The sequence below is a fragment of the Formica exsecta genome, unplaced genomic scaffold, assembly GCF_003651465.1.
Source record: "Formica exsecta isolate Colony F162 unplaced genomic scaffold, ASM365146v1 scaffold208, whole genome shotgun sequence".
NCBI classification, from domain to species: domain Eukaryota; kingdom Metazoa; phylum Arthropoda; class Insecta; order Hymenoptera; family Formicidae; genus Formica; species Formica exsecta.
Window position 1 is genome coordinate 34,459 of NW_021849377.1, and position 6,925 is coordinate 41,383.

Genomic DNA, 6,925 nt, shown 5'->3' on the forward strand with positions numbered 1-6,925 from the left:
ATATATATATGATATTAATTTAATAAGATATTTAGAGAATTAATCATAGTGTGTGATAAAGGAATAACGAGATAAGAAAGTAATTTTTCAAAGGTTTTACATATTATAAATTTACTTACGCTCTGAGTCGTTCTTTTTTCTTATTCTTTGTTTATATATCGGGCATTGAGCGTGATTTTTCAAGCGGCATTTTGTTACCAAGAAGCAATCGATGCAGTCTCCTGTCTCCTCTGGCAGACATATCCATCCATCCCTTATTTAATTCTAATGCATCTATATTAATTATATTTATGGGAAATTCAATATTAATTTTGTAAAATATATATGTATACAATATATAAAAACTGTTAAATATACCGCAGTAAATAAAATGCATCAGAGTATGTACAATGCTAAAGATTCCAATCAATATCCCTGTCATTTTATGGAGATACATATGGTGATCTAAAGGCAATACAGAATTAAAACCGTGCGTTCGCAGAAACGTGATGCACTGGCGCAGCATCAGGATCAGAATAAATGTGCAGTCAAAGTTCAGACATTGTTCTAAAATAAAATTTTGCCAAATCAGTTTAGTTCTAGATCTTTTTGCATTGTTCTTTTTTTTAAGGACGTCACCGGAAATTTAAATAGTGTTAAATAGTTTGATATTAAATAGCCAATACTTGCTTGAAAATAATAACTATAAACGTATTAAAAAATTTGTATCTATAAAAATGTATTACATTTATGTGATACATTTAAATATCTAAAACAAATAAATTCTATATTTTTATATTTTTCTTACCACTTGCACGCGCAATCATCAAGTAGCGGTTATAATTTCAATACTCATAGAGACGAGAGATAAACAAAGCGACGTTAATAAGAACGAATATAGAAATAAAAGCAATGTAGACGTAATTGTTCTTCATGTATGGCTTTGTAAGTTGGTACGAGCGAAGGGACGAAAACATACCCAAAACGGATTTTTGTTTTGGTTTCGGTTGCTGTGGTACAAGCCATCGATCTATGCTGCGATTATTTTAAGTTTAATATTTGCTTTAAAAACGTAACAATTCAAAATTTATTGTAATAATTAAAACAACGCCTCAATAATTAATAATTATCAAACGAACTTACCTTAAGTTCGATCGTAATTATATGACAGCCTTGTTCTCGGGATTAATAAATGTAGTAACGCTAGTTTCTGCCATGTCGCCAGAAACTAGCGTTACTACATTTATTAATCCCGAGAACAAGGCTGTCATATAATTACGATCGAACTTCACTTAAGGTAAGTTCGTTTGATCGTATAATAAATTTTATAAAATAAAATTAAATAAAAATAAAAAAGTTAAACGCTTCTCTTTTTTTAACTTAATTATATATCTTATGTAATTATATATTTATACATATATCTTATAATTTTTCATCTAACCTGATTGAAAGATTTTCTAGCAGACCATCATGTTTCTCTAATTGCCTTTTCAGAGCTTCAAAGGTGATCGCGCCTCTGTTATAAGCCCGTTTCCCACGATGCAAATTGGATAGTATGCGTGATTTGCTGCGTGCTGCCCTGCGCTCTACATTGCGTGAAGTTAAGCTGAGCGCGCTGCAGGTTTTCGCTTCACACGGAGCGAAGCTAGCTTAGCGGATGGAATTGACGATAATTTGTGCGCTGCTTCTAAAATTGTTATAAAATGGACGCTGTGCGCAGGAAAAGTTTAGGAGCAGTTTCTCTTTTGTTAATTTTAGAAGTGGAAAGAAAGCGTCATGAAACACGACAAAGAAGATTTTGGACGAAAAAATGGTTGGCGAGAAGAACGGAGAATAATCGTGGAGTTCTTAATATGTTGTTTGAAGAACTAGGGTATGTAATAACTTTTTTTTTGCATGATATAATTGAAAATGCGACTGAAATTAACCTCAGAAAACGAAAAATGGAATACACAGCAGTTTTATATTTAAACATTTTTTTTATTTTAGATAGGCCTGAGGATCCAAGGTCATTCCGGAATTGCACGCGGATGGATGAAGAAGTTCTGGAAGAATTGTTAGTTGCAATTACACTGCTTATACAAAAGCCAGACACTGTCATGAGAGAAGCAATTATCCCACGCAATAGGCTTGCAGCTACTATCGCGCTTAATAATTAAAACTCTAAAAGCAATTGTGATCGTGTTAGAAAGGAAGGTATTGATATGCCCTTCAACCTTTTCAGAGTGGGAAGCTTCCGCAGGACAATTTCATGCACAGTGGCAATTTTCTCATTGCATAGGAGCTCTGGATGGCAAACATATAAATTTCAGACCACCAAGAGCTGATGGATCTTTCTACCGCAATTATAAAAACACAAACAGTATCATTTTGCTTACCCTTGTAAATGCAAACTATCAATTTTTATTTGTGGACATTGGTCGGAATGGACGCATGCATGACTCTTCTGTGTTTCAAAAAAGTGTCTTCTTCCAACATCTTTCTTCTGGTGCACTAAATTTACCAACGCCACATCCCCTGCCTGGAGGAAATGTATTTTTACCATATGTGATTGTAGCTGACGACGCTTTTCCATTGAAATCGAACATTATGAAGCCATACCCTGGACGTAACCTGACTTATGATCAAAAAATATTTAATTATAGATTCAGTAGAGCAGTGCTGGGATTTACTTGCACATTTCGGCCTGATTCCGTGCAGTGATGCCAGAATGGCCACGCTAGCAACACGCAACCGCGTGTTGCTAGCGTGGAGGGGATGACGCAACAAGCGCAAACCGCGTACGTGTGAACTCGGCGCTTCGGCTGGCTTCGGATAGCAGAAGAGGACAGATATACTGTTTTCTGTCTCTCTCCTTCTTATCGAGCCGGCACGAAGACCGGGCGGTACACGTCACACGTCGCTTGGTCGCTTCTCGATTGTCGCTTCTTACTATGCCTTAAATGTTTTTTTCAGCCTTTTCGTATGAGATATATTATTTATTATATATCTATTATATAATATATTTATGATTAAGATACGTATATAAATTACTTAAAGTTTTTAATCCACGTAAAAATGCATTTTAAATCGATGATTTGAAAGAAGGAATATCCGTGTGGAAATAACAAAAGGAAAAATCATACATTTTATTGTACGAAAAATGTATCGATTTTCCGACAAATGATTAAAAATAATGAGAAGTACTATAAGAAATTTTAAATATTTAAAAAATATGTCATATAATAATATTTAACTTTAGTTTCTATACATACATATTTACAATATCATTACAATACACAAACGTATATACGGACCACATTTATACGTTTGTGTCGTTGTCAAACGATACTGAATGATGATTTTCCACACTACCTATATGAGGTACCACCAATGGCGCGTAAGATTTTTTTAACGTGGATCTTCGCCTGTAGCCATATCATACCACATTATAATATATAATATGCTCTATTGTATCTGTCATTTATAGAATATTTTTTGCACACTTGCTTTTGCAAATGTGATGTCAATTAGTGACAATAATTTTTTTACACACTTGCTTTTGCAAATGTAATGTCAATTAGTGACAATAATATTTTTACACACTTGCTTTTGCAAATGTAATGTCAATTAGTGACAATAATATTTTTACACACTTGCTTTTGCAAATGTAATGTCAATTAGTGACAATAATATTTTTACACACTTGCTTTTGCAAATGTAATGTCAATTAGTGACAATAATATTTTTACACACTTGCTTTTGCAAATGTAATGTCAATTAGTGACAATAATATTTTTACACACTTGCTTTTGCAAATGTGATGTCAATTAGTGACAATAATATTTTTACACACTTGCTTTTGCAAATGTGATGTCAATTAGTGACAATAATATTTTTACACACTTGCTTTTGCAAATGTGATGTCAATTAGTGACAATAATATTTTTACACACTTGCTTTTGCAAATGTGATGTCAATTAGTGACAATAATATTTTTACACACTTGCTTTTGCAAATGTGATGTCAATTAGTGACAATAACCCAAGAAGTTGAAGCAATTGTGATTGTAAGTCCCGATTATTTCAAATATCTATATTTATTTCTATATTTCTATCTTATTTCTGTTTATTTTTTTATTATTTGTCTTTCCTTTTATTCATTCTTCTTTCATTCTTTGTTTCTATCTACTTTTTGTTATAAAAATGTGTGATGAATTAAGAAAAAAATCTAAGCGAAGCTTTTCAGAAGCTTGGCTTAGTGATGATAGAATTAAATGTTGGATACGTAAAGCATCTTCTGATGATGGTTTTTATCATTGCATCCTATGTAATAAAAATATTTCGTGCAACACACATATTTTAAAACATGCGAATTCTGCGTGTCACAAAAATAATATTAAAGAAAATACTTTATTAGATAATATTGATATAAGTTCACATAAAAATATATCAAAATATAAATATAAATTTAAAGCACAATGGCTAGAGATCGAATTATTTCAGCCATGGTTACGTGAAATATCAGATGGCATTAATACATTTTTTTGCTCATTTTGTAATAAATCTATGATTGGTGATTTATCTCACATTTATCGTCACGCAGAATCCGAAGCACATATAAAAATATGTAAAGAAAAGAAGACAGAAACAATGAACATGGATGAAAATATCAACATGATGGATGACTCACTTTTGCCGTTTGAAGACCGGAAAAAATCAGCAGAAATTCGATATGCCGCATTAATTGCTGATAAGAATATTTTGCATCAAACGGCAAAAGATATCCTTAACTTTTTTCAACAAATAGGAAAAGATCCTAACGTATTAAAAAGTATGAGTATGGGTCAAACAAAATGTAAAAATATTACTTCGAATGTATTGTGTCCGGTCGAGACGAACCGTGTGGTCAATAGCATTCAAAATACTAAATTTTCCATTTTTATTGATGAAACATCTGATATTTGTAATAAAAAATGGATGACGTTTCTTGTACGGTATGTTGATCCTGAAACATTAGATATTCGCACGCAATTAATTAAATTAATTAATATTGACGCAAAAAATAGTAGCGCGGAAAAATTATTTAATGCATTTAAATGTGAAATTAAACATTCCATTTGGAAATATTGTTGCCTTGTTATGCGACAATGCATCTGTCATGACAGATAAACATCTCTCATTTAAAAAAAAGTTAGAAGAATTTTGTACAAATTTATTAACATTTCCATGTCCATGCCATTCCGCGGCATTAGCTGCACATGCTGCATGTGCTAAAATACCGGAATATTGCGAGGAGTTTTTAAAAAAGATAGCAAATTATATTAATAGTAGTCCTAAGCGTGCTGCTATTTATGAAGAATTTACTGAATGTTTTCAGGAAACAAACCGTAAAATTTTAAAATTATCTACTACACGATGGCTATCTCACCATTCATGTGTTGTGAGACCTTTTGATTTTTGAGATACTACGAAGCTTTTTTTGACTGAAATGGTTATAAGTGAAAAAACTAAATCAGGAGACAATTTATTATCTGTGATGGAAAATCCGGATGTAAAAGCATATTTGTTATTTTTAAAGCATATTTTAAATTTTTTAAATTCTTTTAATGCATTTTTTCAAGCTGTGGAAACAAGAGTTCACTTGTTGCAGCCAAAGTCATTGGAACTTTTAATAAGAATTTCCAAACATTTTTTGAAACCAGAGCTTGTAAAAAATGTATGTAATGATTTTAAATTTTCTGAAAAAGAAAACCATAAATCTTTAAATGATATAAATTTAAGATATGAATGTGAAGAATATCTCGAAAGTTTAATGAAAAAAGGACACGCAGACATAATTGGAAATGTTCGAGATAATTGTCTGCAATTTTACGTGACTGCTGCCGAGGAAATTAGTAAAAGATTGCCCATTAAAGATAAATTTTTATGTAAATTAACAGTTTTCCAATTCAACACAGCATTATGTAGTATTGACAGAGAAACATCATTTAATAATGTTTCTTTTATTGCTCAAACCCTCAGTGGCTTTGACGAAAATGCTTTAAAAAAAGAGTGGCATACTTTACATCTAGATTTTACAACAGCAGAAAAAGAACATCTTTCAAAATTAAACTTTGATGAAATGTGGAAAGAAATTTTAAAACGTACATATCCCAATATGAAGTCTCTTATGAATGCTGTTAGATCACTTCCAAATTCAAATGCCGACCCAGAAAGAATGTTTTCTTTGCTATCAGATTTAAAAACAAAAAAAAAAGAAATAAGCTTTCGTCTGCATGTATAAACGCTAGTTGTGTGTTAAAATCAGCATTAAAAGCAAGAAAAGAAACAGTTTTAGATATGGAGATAAATGAAAACCATTTGTCTCTCATGTCGTCAGACAAATTATATTCTATTTGTCCTAAGAAAAAGAGCAGTTTAACACTATATGCTGCTGATAATGATATTGCTAGTACTTCGGTTACTAATATGCAACGTTTAAAATAAAATAAATAGTATTATTTATGGCATTATTATTTATATAATACAATAAAGAGCTTTTCTCGCGTTATGATATGTTCGTAAAACAAATTTTGTCTGTAATAGACATCATACTTGTAAAAGCAAATGTGCAAAAAAATTGTTGTCACTAATTGAGGAGTTTTTAAAAAAGATAGCAAATTATATTAATAGTAATCCTAAGCGTGCTGCTATTTATGAAAAATTTACTGAATGTTTTCAGGAAACAAACCGTAAAATTTTAAAATTATCTACTACACGATGGCTATCTCACCATTCATGTGTTGTGAGACCTTTTGATTTTTGAGATACTACGAAGCTTTTTTTGACTGAAATGGTTATAAGTGAAAAAACTAAATCAGGAGACAATTTATTATCTGTGATGGAAAATCCGGATGTAAAAGCATATTTGTTATTTTTAAAGCATATTTTAAATTTTTTTAATTCTTTTAATGCATTTTTTCAAG

At 31.2% G+C, this 6,925-nt stretch overlaps 1 pseudogene; it reads right to left on the minus strand.

Moving 5' to 3' along the window:
- Positions 1 to 2,524, minus strand: part of LOC115234811 — a 5,797-nt pseudogene extending 3,273 nt beyond the window's left edge.
- Positions 2,525 to 6,925: the final 4,401 nt, after the last annotated feature.